The following is a 17,166-nucleotide window of genomic DNA, read 5'->3' on the forward strand; positions in this document are numbered from 1 at the left end:
TCCCCATCGAGAAGCAGAGTCTAGTTTCCCTGCCCTTGAATCTGGGCAGAACTTTGGGTCTCAATGAAAAGCATGCAGCCAAGTGATGCTGGGTGACTTCCAAAGCTTCCTAAAAAGCGATAGGGTTTCTGCCTGGCTATCTCTTGCGATGCTCACCCTGGGAACCCAGCTACCACCACGCTGTGGGGAAGCCCACACTAGTCTCAGTACTGAGACCACATGGAGAGGTCCAGACCAAAAGGAACCGAGGCCCCCAGCCACCAGCCAGCGTGAACAGCAGGCAGTGTGAGGGGGCAAGTCTTCAGATGACCCCAGCACCAGCCTTGGAGTCTTCCAGATGAGGTCCCCACACTGTGGAGCGGAGACAAACCGGCCCCATGATGCTCTGTCCAAAACCCTGACCCACAGGATCTTTGTGCATAATTAATGGTTGTTTTACACCATTGAGTTTGAAGGTGATTTGCTACACAACCCTAGTAACTGGAACACTGTGCAAAGATGCACAAGCCACTTCTCTTTGCACCTGGATTTTCTTGTCAACAGGTTCCTCTTACAGAAAGAGAAAAGGGAGAATTGGAGCACTGCTTCTTCCTCTTTCCTCCCCTCATTGACTCTCCCTCAGCCCTTCTATTCCCGCCCCCCCCAGCTTTATTGAGGTAGAATCAGTGTATCAAAATTGTACCTACTTAATGTATACAATTTGACGAGTTTGGACATATGTATACACTCGTATTACCATCACCACAATCCAGATAACAAATATATCCATCACCTCCCAAAGTTTCCTTGTATCCCTTTCTGTTCTGTGTGTTAAGAACACTTAACATGAGATTTACACTCTTACATTTTTAAATATTTATTTATTTTTGGCTGCATTGGGTCTTCGTTGCTGTGTGCGGGCTTCTCACTGTGGTGGCTTCTCTTGTTGCGGAGCACAGGCTCTAGGTGCACAGGCTTCAGTAGTTGCAGCACACAGGTTCAGTAGTTGTGGCTCACGGGCTCTAGAGTGCAGGCTCAGTAGTTGTGGCACATGGGCTTAGTTACTCCGCGGCACCTGGGATCTTCCCGGATCAGGGCTCGAACCCGTATCCCCTGCATTGGCAGGTGGATTCTTAACCATTGCGCCACCAGGGAAGTCCCTTCCTTCTTTTTTAAGGATATTATTCCATTGTATGTTTATACCACAGTTTCTTTATGCATTTCATCTGATGACGTAAGTTTGGGTCATTCCCCTATTTTGATTATTGGGAGTAATGCTGCGATGAACATAGGAGTGTGGATATCTTTTCAAGGTCCTAACTGCAATATTTTTGGATACATACCCCAAAGTGAGATGCTGGATCGTATTCTATTTTTCATTTTTTGAGAGACCGCCATACTATTTTTCATAATGGTTACACTATTTTGTACCATTTTAATTTTATTCAACATGACTTGTGCACTGACATTCCCACTGTCAGCGCACTAGGGTTCCATTTTTTTCTACTGCCAACACTTGCTATCTTTTGTTTTTTTGATGATAGCCATCCTAACAGGTGTGAGGTGATATTGTCTTGTGGGTGTTTTTTTTTTTTTTTCCGGCTGAGTAGCATGTGGGATCTTAGTTCCCCGACCAGGGATCGAACCTGTGGCCCTTGCATTGGAAGCGTGAGGAGTCTTAACCACTGGACCGCCAGGAGGTCCCTTGCCTTGTGGTTTTGATTTGCATTTCCTGGACGGCGAGTGATGTTGAGCATCTTTTTGTACATCTGTTGGCCATCAGTATGTCTTCTTTGGTGAAATGTCTATTCAGGCCCCTTGCCCATTTTTTAATCAGGTCATTTGTATTTTTGCTGTTGAGTTTTAGGAGTCCCTTACATATTTTGGAAATGAACTCCTCGTCAGTATATGGTTTGCAAGTATGTTCTCCCATTCCATAAGCTGCTTTTTCACACTGTGGATTGCTTCCTTTGCTGTGCAGAAGCTTTTTTGCATAACGTAGTTCCATGCATCGATTTTTGGTTTTTTTGGTCCTTCATTCCGTCTTCCTATCAGTGCAACCTCGCTTCCTCAGGTAAGCCTTCTCGGCACCCCCAACTGCTGCCTCCCGTTAGTTCAGGTCACCCACCGTAAGCTCTTAGAGCGCTTGGTATTTTTTCTTTACCCAGTTTGCGATTATGCATTTGTCTGTGGCTATTCATGAAACATTACGCTCCATGAGGGGAAGGATCTCGCTCATCCCACTCACTGTGATGTCACATCACTTGGAACGGTACCTGGCACACAGAAAGCTGCTGACTCAACGGACTGGCACTCGCCCAAGGTCATGCATTTAGCTCTAGACCTGGGGCCAGGACCTTGTGTCCAGTGTTCACTTCTCTGCTCTACCAGTTTGCCTCCGCTCCAAAACTTCTGTTGTTTTTGTTCAGTGCCCAGACTTCTGGCCATCTAGAGATCAAGGCGTGATGTTTACACCCTCTCCTCAAACCGAAAGATTCCATCTTCTTCTCAACAGCCACCTTCTTGCCAAAATAAGCCAGGAAAGGTTATGAGAGTGCCTGGATTCCAGAAGGAGTGGAGCGGGTCTGAGAAGAAAAACAGAGAAAAGGAACTATCCCAAAATGTCGATTTGTTTAAACTTCTTCGCCAACTTAACAACACAAGGAAACCAACAGAGACAAGCTTGTAATGAAGTAATCAGCCAACGCTGCTAATATTCCAGTAACATGAAATGATTCTGCACATTTCATGGGGTAGATATGAATGGGGTCATTAAAATATGGCCAAGGAAGGGAGGGAGAGTTTACTTTTTCTGTCTCCTTAGAGTCTGTGTCTGAAAGCTCAGCAGGAATTTAAACAAATAGCATGGAGGAATGGTGAATGTGATCAGATTTAAAGAGAAAGTCCCAAACTTCTCTTCCCTTTAATAAATACATTGAGTTCTGCAAGTTTTGCTTTTTTAAAAACCCTGCAGGTTTTTTTTTCTCCCCCAAATCTGGAGAGCCTGTTTGAGAAATTGCATCAAATTGCTGTGATAGTGTTCTGCATATATATATTTTTCTAGATCAAGAAGAAATTGTTCTGTCATGTAAATGAATGTAAGGAGAATAAAAAGAAGGTAGGTAATAGGGAAGATAATGCTCCCTCTTTGATTAAAAAGTGAAAAATAAAGTTAGAGGAGGGTTAATGGCAAATGGAGAGAGCTACTGAGAAAAAGGGATTACATCAGTAAGATAGGCTGGTGAACGGAGGGTAGAATTGGGTCTCTGAGAACTTGGTCCCCCTGCATTCTAGACAAGATCCAACTGTAGGAAGAAGGGCTGAAGGGAGAGAGCTGCTCTCACTCCCACCCCCTACAGGGTGAATTTAGTTGAGCTAATGGTTCAACTAAACCTACTGAACTTGTGGAGGATAGCAGTCCAGTGCTCTGGCCTTGGACAACCTACTTCACTTCTTTAAGGTCTTTACAGGTCTTCTCACCTGTAAAATGGGGGAGAAGAAAACCTACTTCACAGAGTTTTGTAGGTTAAATAATGTAAAAGAAATATAACGCGTCACCCAGCACATCGTAAGTGCTCCACAGACGTTAGAGAGAAAAACAAAAAACCTCCCCCAGTGAGGCACTCTTTGGGGGAGGACCCTCAGCCCTAGAGAGGCTGGGGGCCAGCGATGGGTTGGGGGACACTTCAGCTTGCTGCCCCCCGCCGCGCTTCTCCAAGCTGGGCAGCTCGGTGCTGGGCTGCGGTGCGGCCTGAGGGCCCAGGGCTCGTCACCTAGTTTGCTTAAGCAAGTTCTTTCACACACACACCCATATACACTTTGGCCCGAAAATTCAGTGAGGTTTTTTCTTCCTTCTTTCTCTGTTGTTGTTGGGTTCTGATTACTTCCATCTGGTTGCGGCAGCTTGACTGGAGTCTCTAAAAACAAAACAAAACAAACAAAAACCCTTCCTACCAAACACACAGGCACCGAACCTAGAAGGCTGCTTCGCTTCTCACCAGCAGGCGCCCAGAGGGCGACTCGCGCAAGTCGCGGCGGGGGGTGCGCAGGACGCACCCCGGCACCTGCGCGCGCCGCTGGCCGCCAGAGGGTCGGCGCAGAACCAGCCCCCCTAGAGCCAGCCTCCCTCCCCGCCGCCCTCCCGTCCCCCGCTTCCGCCCCGGCGCCCGGAGAAGCGGGCGCACTGGGAACGGCGACCCGGGCATCTCCCGGCGGAGGGGAAGAGGGAGGCGGGGAGGGCGGGGGATTTCAGAGATTGAAAACAGAGCCTTCCCCGCGCCTCGGCTCCGGAGCTCATCTGACTTGAGTTAGCGACGCACCCCCGCCGCCCCCGCCCCCAGCGCCTTAAAAAAAGTGTTGGAGACTGGCGCGCTCCTCCGTTCTCTGCTCGAACTTTCTTAGTAGGTGTGCTCTCTCTCCCAGGCGCTGGAGGAGGGTCCTCGGCCGCCCCTCCCCTCCGGGTCCCCCGGGTCCCCTCCGGGCGGGGGCGCGCGGCGCGGGCGGGGGCCCGGCGCCCGGTGTGCTGCAGCCGTGCGCGCGGGGGCGCTGCGCCGTGCGGGCGCGCGGCGGGCTGGAGCGCGGGAGTGCCGCAGCTCGCCAGCCGAGGCAGCACGGCTCCGCGGACTTTTTTTCAAACTCCCATCAATGAGTCTTCGAGGAGGAGCGGGAGGCGGTGGCGGCGGCGGCGGACGCGAAGGAAGGCGAGGAAGAGCCGGAGGAGCGGGAGGAAGGAGCGCGGGCCGCGCGGCGCGCCGGGGCCTCGGAGAGCTGCCCGCTCGCCGGCGGTAGGGTGGCCCGGCCCCCGCCCGCCTCTCGGTCCCCTCCCCTGCCTGGCCCGCCCCGCCCCGGCCGGACTGAGTCCCGGCACACGGCAGCCCGCGGCGGCTCGCCGCGCCAGCCAAGTTGGGATGGGGGCCCGCAGGCACTGCTCGGCGCCCCGGAGGCCACCTGCGTGCTAGAGGCAAACTTTTGTCTCCCTCGGTAAAGTGGCTTTGGCCTTCTTTTGCTTGCTTTTCGTCGCGAAGTGCCCCCTACTCCGGCCGACCCCGGGCCGAGGGGATGCTGCGCCGTCTCGGAGGGTCCCTCGGCCGGGTACCCGCGCCACGGCCCGGGGATCCGGGCACCGGGCTAGCGGGCGGCCCGGGTCCGGGTTCGGGCCAAGCCGGGCGGGGACGTAAGGGGGGTCCGGGGACTAGGAACTCGTGGCCGGGGGGCGATTTTGCATCCCCCTTCCCACCTGGGGGAAAGAGTCAGTCTTCTTGGGGTGCGCAGCCAGCCGGCCTCCACGCCGTCACCACCTCGCGCGAGCCCTGGGCTGTTTTCTCGGGAGGTGGGGGTAGCGCCGGAGGCTGGGATGCTGCGAAGCTCCAGAGGTGGGCGGTGGGAGTGTGTCTCCGGGGAGTGTGCCGGGGGTGGAGGAGCTGCAGCCAGCCGCTGCGAACTTCTAACTGCACTTCTCCGCGCAGCCCGTCCCGAGCCCTGCCTTTCTTTCTTTCTCGCTCCTTCCTCCCCCTCGTCAGGCCCTGTTGCCCCCTCCCCCTCGGTCAGGCTCTTCCCTCCGGCCTCCCTCCTCGCTTCTCTCCTCCGCCTCTATTGCCCTCCGCCCCAAGAGCCGCTTGACTTCCCGGAGGGATCCGCGCGTAATCCCTCGCCCTTTCCTCGGGTCCCCCCCCACCCCGCACTTTCTTCCCCGCCCCCACTCATCGTCCCCCCCCCCCCCCCCCCCCCGGCAATCTCTCAACAAGTATATTTGCAGAGGAATTTGAAAAATCCACTACTGCAACTTGATCTGTGTGTGATGGATGGGGAGAGGCGCGGGGAGAGTTGGGCGCCAATCCTATTAAGGGTTTAGAAAGGGGAGCGTTTTCCCCGGACCGGGGCGGGGGGGCGTGTAGAGGGGGGAGGAGGAAGGGGGCGCGTGCTTGTGTGTGTGAGTGTGAGCGCGCCTGCCGCGTCGGGGAGCTGGAAGTCCACCCATCTCGGCGTCGTTTCAGCCCAGCAGTAATTGCTGTCATTTCCTAGGAAACCCGACTTTTACTGCGCGGGGAACTCGGGATGGAGCCCGTGCGCTTCACCCCGGGTGACCGGCCGCAGGGACGCTCGTAGGCTTTGGGTCTCCCCCAGGGGGCCTTCCTCCACTCGCCTCTCTTTTGTGTCATTTTGATGTGGCTTTCCGAGTTGATCCCGGCTGGAAAAGTAGACCTTTCCTTGGAGTCTGGTGCCGGGCCCCGGGGGTCCTTCCTGCGCTCCTCTGCCCTCCGGCCCGCGCATCCCGGGCGGTGCTCGGCCTGCGGCGCGGACTTTGCAGCCCAGTGGCCGCGGCCGCGGCCGCGTCCTGGGCCCCCGCCCCGCCGCCCCCGCCGGGCGTGTGAAGGTTTAATCCCGACAGCTCCAGATAAAGGAGCAGTTGTAAAACGCTCATATGCTGTTTGCTGACGAGGCTCAGGGGGATGTTGGAGAATTTGAAAGTAAACGTTTCCCTCGCAAGCGGCATAAAATAGTGTTTAAGCAAATATTGTATTGGCGTGCTCAGGGGGCTCGGTGCCAGAAAGGAAAGTAAATAAACGGTGAAATCCAAAATGTACAGCCGTGGAAAGCCACGGAATAGGCGGGCTCGCCACCGGTGCCCCCGTGAGACCTGTTTGCTCTCGTCACCTTGCCTGCGAGACCCCTCCCCGCCCATTTCCTTACCTTGCCTGGGGGTTTCCTTCCCTCGGTGGCTTCCCTGTGTGGGCGCCTGGGAGCGGCTTTGCACTTGGCTCTGACGGGAAAGAAGTCATTGTGTGGCTCCCTGGGCTGGTCTCCCCAGGGCCGGGGAGGGCGCCCTGACTATGCCTGGCTGCTTTGAGTTTTGGTGCCCTTTAGGCTCTCCCCAACTTCTGGTCCGCCCTGGGGCAGGAATTCTAGACTATAGCCTCTAGGCCACTGCAGACACATCCCTGCGGAACCTCCCTGGTCCCTTTCTTCCTTCATCTTTCTTGCTTTCGTTTTCCCAGACTTAGTGCTTCCCTCGTACAGCTGAGGGTTACAGGAAATCATGGAGATGTTCTCCCCCAGATTTTAGGTCCCACTCAAACCTAGACGCATGGAGAGTTGTCACTTGTCAGAGCGCTTCAGAGTTAGTTCAAGTTTGTGATATTTAGGGTGGTTTGTATTTGCCCTTTGCTGGGAGAAATACGCTCATTTCATGAGGTTAGTTAGTGATTCTAGGGGGATTTAAACTAAGGCACTGGAGGTGAGGAGCCCACTCGGCCAGGAAATAGCCCTCAGGTGACCCGGCTGTCTCTTGGTTTGGCATCTGAGTGACATATTATAGTCAGAGCAGTCTGTTTTCAAAGTCAGTGGGCGAGGATACCAGTGGGAGGGAGAGAAACATTTCCAAAGCAGGGCTGGGCTCACCGGAACAAGGCAGGACTGGCTGTTAGGGATGGTTTTTTATCTTCCGTGGGGATTGTTTGGAGGGGAATTTGCACAGGGTTCAGACTACTTCAGCAGGGCCTCCCAGGCTGCTTCCAAACTCACACTGACCCTGCCCGCGGCCTTGGAGGGGACTCTTGGCTTGGCCCACTTTGAAGGGTGTGTGGGGTTAGAGAAGCCCTTCTGGCCGGGCGGCCTTAGAAAGGCGGGCCCGTCCATGTTCTCAGGGATGCTCCAGCCCACCTGTGGGGGGGATACTGAACAGAGAGAATCCTTTGAGTTGCCTGGTTGGAAGAGGGGGCCGCAGGGCCGCTGGTCAGCGACTCCTTGCCCGGCTGCGGGGGCCCTGGGGGCTGTGTACTGTAGCTGGCTTGTTTGCACTGCAGACTGAAAGATACACAAATACTTCATGCTTTGTGTACTCCCACACGTGCCCTGTACACAGTGCAGCCCCTAGGGCTGGATTAGCCAACCCCGGGATTCAGCAGGCCGACTGACAAAATTGAATATTTGCCTAATAAACACCCTTCTTACAGCAGGGCCTCTCTTGACCACCCGGGGAAGGGCGGGGGGACCGTCACCCCACAGATGCCAGTGATTCCCTCTAACTGGGACCAGGAGGTTGTCATGCACACTTTGAAAGGCTTTGTGACCCCTACACACCCAGCTGGCTTGTTCAAACGCAAAACCCAAGTCCCACATCCTTGTGGACTCAAGGGGTAGGGCAGCCTGCCTTTTCCTTGGGCAAGTGTGTGTTCAGCCGGGTTTCCTTTCATCTGAATGACGCTCGCTTCTGCTGGTGACTCTGGCTCCGGGGAGGTGGAGCCACCTGCCCTGCTTCTTTAGGATGGGGTGGGGTTCTACCTGTGCCTGGGCCTGTTTCCCGGTATGCGGGGACAGCCAGGCCAGGCCAGGTGGACCTAGCTGTGGACCACTGCAGCTGTACCTGCTGGGCCCTTTGAAACGGAACCCTGGGGAAGCAGCTCCCCACCCCCCCTTCTTCTTTTCAGTAAGTGTCAGAGGCTTGCACACGTGAAACACGTGAAGAATGCCAAAGAGAGAAACTGTATTCTCAGATTCCAGAAAGTACAGAGAGGCCGCATAGGTGATTGTACTAGCCACCAGAATAGGCAGCAATTTCAGTGAACAAGGCTCGCTGGCTTCTAAAGAAGGCTCCCGGGAAGGGAGGCTTCTTTGTAATTGTGGCCTCAGGCTTGTTTAAAAGACGGTTTGGGAAGGGGTCCTGTTTGTTGTTAGGCAGTGTCTTCTGGTAAAGAGCAACAGCTTCATGGGTTTTAAATAAATACTTGCCACCAGATTCAATACTGTTACGTATTCCCAAATGAATTTGAGTGTTTGCTGTGGACCATAAAGGCTTTAAAAAAAAAATCATTGATCGCTGTTGTTAGATTTTGAGGGTGACCAAAACATCCTTAACCTACAAAACTATGTTTAAACCCCTGGGAAAATGCGCCAGTGATACCAGCAGACTTTCTGCATGTTTAGTATATTATTTTCCCCAATTCCTTCATCAACAAAAGCACCCTCAATATAGTGGTTTGTGTTCTGATTCTGGCTTCTTAAAAAAAACACACGTGGGGGAAAATAACTCACTTAAGATGTGACCAAAGAGTTCATATTAAACTGTTTCTGAGATTTTTGGTTTCAAGTGAAAAAGTTAATGTGGTTTTATGTGTGTGTGTATGTGTGTCGTTTAAAAAAAAAAAAGGTTGCTGGGAAGTGTGTTTTAACTGTGAGTGCCCTGTTTCAGGCATTAGCATAAGAAAAAAGTTTTAGTGCATTTCCTATTGTCTTGAATGAAGAGTTTCAGCAAAGGGAGGGAAAGCCGCAAAAGGGTGATGGTCCATTGAGATTCTTGGGCAGCCCGGGCTCGTCATCTGCCCCTGAAATCTGTGATCGGATAGCACTTTTATCTCACTTTTCCATTCTCCGGCCTTTTTCACACGTTCACTTTTTGTCAAGGTTTATTGATTATGTTTTCTTCTCTGCAAATCTGTGGAAAATTTAATGAACCAAACACAGCAGTGAAATAAAGGGGGCTTTTTATTCATTAGCAAGGGATTGATTTCCCCCCTTGGGCCGAGGGCCCCTGGCCTCCAGCAAGTGAGGGAGGGGGTGGGGAGGAGGCGGGTGGCCCTGCTCCGGGCTGAGGCGGGGCCTCCCCGGCCTGCGGCCTCCCCGCAGACCAGCACCGGCTCAGCCCGGGACTCCCGGCCCCAGTGAACTTAGAAGCTCTTTCCTGATGGGTGTTCCGGGCCAGCCCCAGCCGCTGCCGCTGCAGACGCCCGCCTCGACCTCGGGGGCCGGGCTTCTCCGCGATCGGGGCTCCCTGGGCTTGGGGGCGGGTGGAGGCGGGGGATACTTGTCTTCCCCACCCTGACAAACCTCTCGACTGAGTGCCTGGGCCTTCCCGGGGACACAGTTAAGTATGGCCCTTCCTCCAGCCCCGACTCTCAGACCTGTAATTAAGCAAAGCCCCTGGTGTGATTATGCTTTGCTGACTCGGCTGGCTTTGGAGCCGCTTCCCTCCACGGAACAGGGTGAACTTTAGCTTTTTGCAGAGGCTTCCTGGGCAGACTGCACATCTGTCTGTCTGTCTGTCTCCCCTACTCCCCCATCTCCCTTCTTCTCTGCCCGCTTTGTTTCCTTCCCTTCTTTCTTTCCCCCTTTCTTCTCTCTCGCGCCCGCTCTGCCCCTCCCCTCCCCGCCCTGGGTCTTCCTTCTCTCCTCCCTCCTGTCTTTTCTTTCTTTCCCTCCCTCTCCTCCCCGCCCATCTCCTCTTTCCTTGGGCATCTTTTTATTTCGCTCCCCCTCCTCCCCCTCCTTCCTCTCCCCGCCCCCCTCCAATTTCTGCCCCGCGGAGGGCTGGCCGGGAGGCCTCCGGGACGCGGCTTGCCCAGGCCGTGGGGACCGTGGCCGCGTCCGGGGATCCCTCTGCTCTCCGAGAGCCCGCGCTCCGGCCACGCCGCGTCCCTCCCACCTGCCCGCCCGCCCGCCCGGTTTGTGGCGCCCGAACAATGGCCACATTGTCCCGGCCGCGCACCGGCCGCCCCGGCGAGTGGCGGCAGGCGGGACCCCGCTCGTGGCGGCTCGGGAAGAAAGCCAGCGGCCCAGATCCAGATCGGCCGCCTTTGTCGCCGGGTGGGAGACCGCAGCGCCCGGGGGAGCCGGCGCCCACCTGGAGAAGGCGCTTCTCGAAAGGGCGCCCTCCCTGCCCACGGCCGCTGGTCCTCCCTGCCCCTTCCCAGGGGCTCCCCTCCCCCTTCTCCGAGAAGGGATTCATTCGACTTTAGGTGACAGTTTGCAGAGTGAATTGAGAGCATTTCGCTAGAGCCAGGAGAAAAGGGGCCACGTTACCAAACTTTTGGCGGCATCCGAAACTTTTTCCGTAAGGCATCTGCGCGGGTGCCGAAGGCCCCCTTTTGCCCTGACCCCCACCTTCCCCACCGAGGCAGGAAAGGAATGGTGGTCTCTCAGAACAGTATCCACCGCCCCCCCCAACCCATTCGCCTTGACCTGTAGGGATTCAAGACCTCTTAGCGCTTAGAAAAAGAAGGATCTTTGAATGCTTAGGATGTTAAAAGAGCATCCGTCCCTGCGTCCAAGCAGACGCTTAGCAATGCTCCTTTGTGTGGTGGACAATGCAATAAGTCAGCCCTACTTTTGAGCCACATTTATAAGGAACTGTAAGGGCCGCTCAAGTACACTTGTGCTAAGTTGAATTGATTGAAATTTAATGGCGGTTAGTGGCGATGAATGGTAATGATTTCCCAGCGTATCTTTGGCATACTTGACATTAATAACAGTGTGTGTGTGTACCCGCACCGGGAGCCTGCCACACACGTGAGGCGGTAGCATTATTCATTTCCGGAGATGCCAGTCCTTTGCCTCCTTCCTCTCCTGAAATCCTTTTCCTTCTCACCATAATTCAGTTAGTTGTTCAGATGATTTTTTAAAAAACAGCAAAGGAAAAGAAGGAAAGAGAAAAATCTTTCTCCATTGAGTTCGTACATCATTTCAACATAATTTTGTGCTCATGATTTTTTTTCAATTCCTACGTAAATCAGCTTCTCATATACCAAATATGATGAATTTGTTTTAGCTGCCATCATGAATTAATGTTACGCAAATAGAAGCTTTGCAGGTGAAATGATTTACTTAATAATTTCAACTTCTAATATTTAAACTCATTCATTATGTTGGGAGTTAAAAAAAAAAAGTCCATATTTTTAAACCTGCGTTGGGGGAGATTGCTATGCAAGTATTTGCAGTGTAGGCAGGCCTTGAAGGCCAGAAAATAGCTCTTCATGTGTTGATTCTTTCTTGGATAACCTATAGTTCACCACGCGGTGGCTTAAGAAGCAGGGGCTAGAAGTCTTAACAAGTGCCGTCTGTGGGTGGGACAACACAAAGGCATTGAAATAAATCCAAGGTGACCATCACGGTGATATACCCCCGGGACTGAACATGCTCTGCTCTGGGAACTAAGAAGGGCTTCGCTTTTGAACTCGTCTTGACTGAGCCGGGTGGTGAAGGGTGAAGGGGCTCTGATGCCCCCTGCCCCCATCTTTGTCATTTGCTGGTTGAGACCATCTTAAGAGCAAGTCTTTAATGCCTGCCCATGAAGGTAGCAGTGATATAAAAAGTTGGGCAGAGGACTGCCACCCCCCTCCCCAAATGCTAGGAAGACTTCCTTATGTGTGTCATCTTTTCAGGATGCTTTCTTCTGGAAAAAGTTGAGGAAGAGAGTAAAAGGGATGGATAAATGGCCCGTGATGAGTAAGGAGCCCAGACCCTTGGGGTTACATCTGGGAGAGTGACACCCATCACTCAAGAGCTGGGTGACCCTGTGCCAGTCGCTTGGCCTCTCTGTGGAGGGGGAGGAAGCTAGGCAGATGTGAGCTCTCAGATCCTGCGGCTTCACCAGCCTGGGAGCCAGCACAGCCGGCCGCTCGCAGCTGTCTTTAAGAATCAGACCTCAGGCAGGGTGGGGGGACCAGGGTCTGGACAAAGTCGGGGGTCTGGGTCTTTGCCTCTGCTTCTGGGGAGAGTGAAGTGAGGCCCTCTCAAGGAAGCTGCCCCCGCTTCCCATCTCCCCCTGCCTGTCACTCTGCCTAGTCAGCTGCAGTGCTCGGGGCACCTCCGGGATGTGGTCACAGGGTGAGCGGGGATAGAGTGGACTAGGGGACATTGGTGTGGGTGGGGGAAGCACTCGGCAATGCCTTTTCAGACCCTCCTGAAATGTGTCTCGGATCTCTGACGATAAGGGTCGAGTTTTGACTTTCTGTCTCCAAAAATTGAGGTCATCGTGATCGGATGATGGGTTGAAGGTTCATCACTCAGCCGATTCTGCAGCCGGCAGTGGGTTGTGCGGGGTTGATAACATTGTGTGTCCAGGCGGCGACAGCGTATTTAGGGCTGGCCCTCGCCGTCTGCGGAGATCAAGGTGAGGGGACGTCGCTGGGCTCGCTGGCTGAGGGCGCCTTGTTTCTGTAGGGGAAGAAGGAGTCTGACTCAGCAGTTACTCAGTCAGGAGCTGTCAGGTGTGCTGACGGTAGGATGGAGCAGGATGGCAGGGTTTGAATGTAACTCAGGTGTCTTCGTCTTTAGAAGATGTCACACACGTAATGTCCTATGTTACTCACAGGCATGATGTAGTATGTTAGGCTGCTCTTCCGGTTAAGTGTGAATGTGGTGTGTGTGATATCTCTGTTTATGCTGATATACGTATATACCAGGAAGTTTTTTAACTACCAGGTCTCTTTATGAATTAGATATTTTTCTTCTCCTAAGATGCACTTAAACAAAAAGAGAAATAGCATAAGAGAGTGAAGTCAGCACTGGAAATGAGCTATAGAGGCAAATCTAAGAAAGCCTCCAGCGGGCTTCCAGCCAGGGATTCAGATGGAAAGCTGGGGAAATATGCAGATTCTCGGGCCCCCATGGAGACCCTATTGAATGTGAATTCCTATGGAGGGGACCCTGAGATCCGCCTTTTATCAAGACTTTTTAGGGCGGGGTGATGGGAATTTAGTGATTTCTTTCTGTGACGTCCTTCACTTCCTCTGTGATTTTTGCATTAACAAAGGGAGAACGTTTGCTTCTTTAAGCCTGGATGGATAACTCAGGATTTAGACTTTCCAGCTATTTGCTGCACTGGAGGTTGGGGCACACAAACTAGCTGAGAACTGAGCTGCTTCTCCTCCAGAACAGCACAGAGAAGTGGGCTCTCTTTCTGAGACTGTCAGGTGGCTGCGGCAGTCCCCTGGTTTGCTGTGAAAGATCCCTGAAGGCCCCAGGAGAAACCACAGGGCAACGAGCTTATTAAATCAGCACCTTCGTTTCTGTGCCGTGGGTTCTTGGCCGGAGGGTCCCTAGGATCGCTCCTTTGTTTTCTCCTGTATAAGAAACTACCTGTGCATCATGATGGCTGTCTCACTGCTTCAGTGGCCAGAAGTCAGTCCCTCTTTGGGTCCAGGTCTGTGTTGCCGAGTTTGAGCAGATCTTTGGGAAGTGTGACCTCCCACTGAGGTTTGACCGAAGGGCTTGCCTGTGCTGTCTTTATGGTTCCCTGGGAAGGACAGAAAGGCTGAGTGAGGAGCTGGTGCAGGCTGGCATGCCCTCCCAGCCATGGTGGCCTCAGGCCTGGAGCTGCAGAACGTCCGCCTTGAGGAGCAGGGACTGGTGGAGTGGCCTGGCCTCTCTGCCCAGGTCCACCGTGAGGGAAGCTCGTGGCTGAGGTGGTCCGCGGCGCTGGCTGGCATCTCGCCCCCAGCTCACAGCATCCGCTGCCTGCATCCTAGCTTTGGCGTCAGCATATTTCAAGAATATCCCGTCTCCTCACTAGGACTTGAGTCTCCTTCAGAGGGAGAAGGCAAGAGAGATTCCAGAAGGAGTCTCTGACGAGTACAGGGCAGCTGGGTCATCAGGGAGGGCGCGGCTTCTCAGCTTAGAGTGGGCGTCCTGACAGCTGCCTTCCAGGTGTGTCTTAGTGTGAGATGGGGCTCTGAGTGGGAGCCTGGCGTCGCCCTCGCTCAAGGGCAGGGTCCCGGGGATGGTGGCTTTTCCTGTCCCTGAGGTCCAGCTGGCCTTGGAGACTTGGGCTCTTGGGTGTCTCTGGCTCTGACGATGTGGACCAACTTTGGGGAGCATTGCGATGTGTACTGTCCTGGCCTGCACACTGTTGGCTTTCTGTTAATATTTCAAGTGCATGTGGGCAAGGACTTCAAGAGGGACTGGAAAAAGGCCACTTCCATACATTTGAAGCTGGGCCTTGTGGACTCACCCCGTCCACTCCGCGCTGGGTTCCGACTGCGGCCGCTTGGAGGCATCGGGCTGATGGGAAGTGCGGTCTTCTTTCCACGTTAGCTCAGTTCCTCTGCTCGTTCTAGACCCCCAAGGGCAGATTGAGGGCACACTGCCCGGCGGCACCCCGGCACTAGGAGCCCAGTGGGAAGTGCGATGAAGGCTGGTGGCATTTCCATCTCCCCTGAGTCTCTGGTGTCCAGCATCTGGGTGCCGCATCCGTGTCCAGATCCGGCCCTCAGTCCCGGGACCCTCGGGCCCCCAGGACCCAGCCTAGCTGTTTTACCAAGAACAGCTAAGGCCCCATGCTCTAGGGCGGTGCTCCTTCATTGACACCCCTCTTCCCATCCTCCAGGGACCCCCCCTTGAGCAGGCGGTCGCTGGTGGGCAGGAAAGATGGAGGTGCCATCAGGCTGAGGGCCCCTTGGGAATCTTTTTTTAAAAAATAAATTTATGTTATTTATTTATTTATTTATTTCTGGCTGCGTTGGGTCTTCGTTGCTGCGCGGGGCTTTCTCCAGTTGCGGCGAGCGGGGGCTACTCTTCGTTGCGGTGCGCGGGCTTCTCATTGCGGTGGTTTCTCTTGTTGCGGAGCACGGGCTCTAGGCACACGGGCTTCAGTAGTTGTGGCTCGTGGGCTCAGTAGTTGTGGCTCGCGGGATCTAGAGCGCAGCCTTGGTAATTGTGGCGCACAGGCCCAGTTGCTCCGCGGCATGTGGGATCTTCCTGGACCAGGGCTTGAACCCGTGTCCCCTGCATTGGCAGGCGGATTCCCAAGCACTGTGCCACCAGGGAAGACCCTATCTCCTCAAGCATATTTTATTTTACTCTCTTTATTACATTGTTGGGCATTTAGGTTTTTTTCTAGTTTTTGTTATCGTAGATAACACTGGAATAGACATCTTTGTGTGTAAATGTTTACCTGAGATTCTAATTCCCTAGAATAGATTTTTTTAAAAAATATTTATTTTTTAATTTATTTTGGTTGCGTCGGGTCTTAGTGCGGCAGGCAGGCTCTTGGTTGCGGCATGCACGCGGGATCTAGTTCCCCAACCAGGGATGGAACCCGGGCCCCCTGCATTGGGAGTGTGGAGTCTTACCCACTGGACCACCAGGGAAGTCCCTAGAATAGATTCTTAAAAGTGGAATAACTTGGTGGAAGTATTTGGACAGCTGTTCTTGAGGCCCTCAGTAGGGTTTAGAGGATTTCCAGTAGTAGTTTTCTAGCTTTTGGGGAGAGATGTGAGATGTCAGCTTGAGGTTCTCAGAACAGCTATGTACAAATCAACGTAGAGTAATTAGTTGAGTGCCTTCTGCCTGCCCAGTGACTTGCAAAATACGGCCTCATTTTGCAGATGGGTGACCTGAGTCTCAGAGACATCGGATAATCCCTGCGTTTCCCTGAGCAGTGGGAGGAAGAGCCCTGGGCAGAGGCTGGTGCCCAAACCAGGACCCTCTCCCGGAGCTGGCTTCTGAGTGCCGCCCTGGCCCCCCCTGTGCAAAGGCTACAGCACTGATTCTCAACCGCGGCTGTTTGTTCCCCAGGGGATATTCGCTCATGTCTGGAGTCAATCAGTTAGCACTTGCTGGTTTTGGCTGTCATAACTGGTGGGGGGGGGGGTGGTTGCTCCTGAGATCTAGTGGGTGGAGGCCGGAGATGCCGCTCAGCGGCCCGCAAGGCGCAGGGCCTCCCCCGCGACACAGGATGGTCCAGCCCAAATGTGCCGATGCTGCGACTGAGTGACCCTGGGTGGAGGTCGCCGGCAAGGCCTGCTGTAGGGTTTCCCTGCCTGGCTGACACAGCAGGACGCTGCGGCCGGGGCTTTGGAGCGGGCAGCCGTGCTTTTTCACACCTCACTCTCTCGCCAGGCTGGAAATCTTCAACCTTCTTTTCTGTGCCCTGAATTTGAAACAGTGCGGCAGTTGCCATCAAGAGGAATTCCTTGTGCAATCCATCAGTCAATCAGCTAGCACTTACTGGAGCGTCTGTTATGGGCCTGGCCGTGTTAAGCTCACTGCCCTAGGCTCACACCTTGCTAACTTGGTTAGGAGCTGGCGGCCATCGAAATCCCAGCCGATTTCTCCAGTGTGCATCTGTCCTCCTCCTGTATCCTCCATGTCTAGCAGGAGCCTACTTTAGGAGAGCCAGGAATTGGCTGGTGTGACCTCAAAAGTCAGTTACCTAGGAATACGAGCCCGGAGCAGATACCGCTTCAGCTGTCATCTGGGAGAACCTGTCTGCTTTCCTGGCTTCAGGCTAAGTTTCCTACTTAACAATGAATTTTGTACCGGCTTTTCCTGGCTAGTCAGGGATCATAGAGTCCTGGGTCCTAATAGTGAAAAGCCCAGAGGTGGGGGCCATTGGCGATGGCTCATTTATTTAACCAAACAGTTGTGCCTGAGTAAGTCTGGGAAGGCTTCCTCTAAGAGGCCAGTGTCACTTGG

The 17,166-nt window shown here is 53.9% G+C and overlaps 1 protein-coding gene and 1 long non-coding RNA gene across 3 annotated transcripts in view; one reads left to right on the forward strand and one right to left on the reverse strand.

Moving 5' to 3' along the window:
* Nucleotides 1–875: 875 nt before the first annotated feature.
* LOC130708726 (uncharacterized) lies at nt 876–6,877 on the reverse strand. Its single transcript, XR_009009081.1, has 3 exons — nt 6,670–6,877; nt 3,788–3,896; nt 876–2,564 (listed from the first exon to the last, which is right to left on the reverse strand). It is a non-coding gene; the product is annotated as an uncharacterized LOC130708726 (long non-coding RNA).
* The window catches only part of GLI2 (GLI family zinc finger 2), a 248,215-nt gene continuing 235,588 nt past the window's right edge, over nt 4,540–17,166 (forward strand). For both annotated transcript variants that reach the window (XM_057551563.1, XM_057551566.1), the window contains exon 1: nt 4,540–4,959. The gene's annotated coding sequence lies outside the window, so the exon portion shown is untranslated. The remainder of the gene's footprint in view (nt 4,960–17,166) is intronic.

The sequence above is a fragment of the Balaenoptera acutorostrata genome, chromosome 8 (assembly GCF_949987535.1).
Source record: "Balaenoptera acutorostrata chromosome 8, mBalAcu1.1, whole genome shotgun sequence".
NCBI lineage: Eukaryota > Metazoa > Chordata > Mammalia > Artiodactyla > Balaenopteridae > Balaenoptera > Balaenoptera acutorostrata.